We start from the raw sequence: 446 nt of genomic DNA, 5'->3' as shown, positions 1-446 counted from the left end.
GAGAAGGCTCCGCGGTGCGGCGCGCAGGTGCCGGCTCCGAGCGCTGTCCCGAGCGCTGCGGCTGGGCATCTCGTCCTCAGCCCTCGGCCGGCGTCTCTCAAACGGGCACCGGGGCGCCCTCGGGTGCAGCTGTCGGCCTCGGACTGCTGCGGATCCTCGGCTCGTCCCGGTGCCGCAGGGGCAGCCCGGTCCCGTCAGCTCTCGGAGTCCAGCCAAGGGCAGGAGCAGCGGCGCGGGACCCGTTCAGCCTTTAGGAGCGGGAGTGACAGGGTCTGCAGCGGTGGTGCGGGGACCCGGTGACCCTGGCGAGTTTGGCTGCAGGGGAAGGAGCGTGTTCATGGCTCGCTTCAGTTGAGCCAGGTCCATGCTTGAAAGGCCCTCCCAGCCCCATCTCGCCATGCGTTCCCACCCACTGCTCCCCTGGCGCTGGCAGTAGTCGTTGGGCA

This window comes from Meleagris gallopavo, chromosome 16, assembly GCF_000146605.3.
Source record: "Meleagris gallopavo isolate NT-WF06-2002-E0010 breed Aviagen turkey brand Nicholas breeding stock chromosome 16, Turkey_5.1, whole genome shotgun sequence".
In the NCBI taxonomy this organism is placed as follows: domain Eukaryota; kingdom Metazoa; phylum Chordata; class Aves; order Galliformes; family Phasianidae; genus Meleagris; species Meleagris gallopavo.
The sequence above is the reverse complement of the archived record's forward strand: the minus strand, read 5'-3'. Positions refer to the sequence as shown.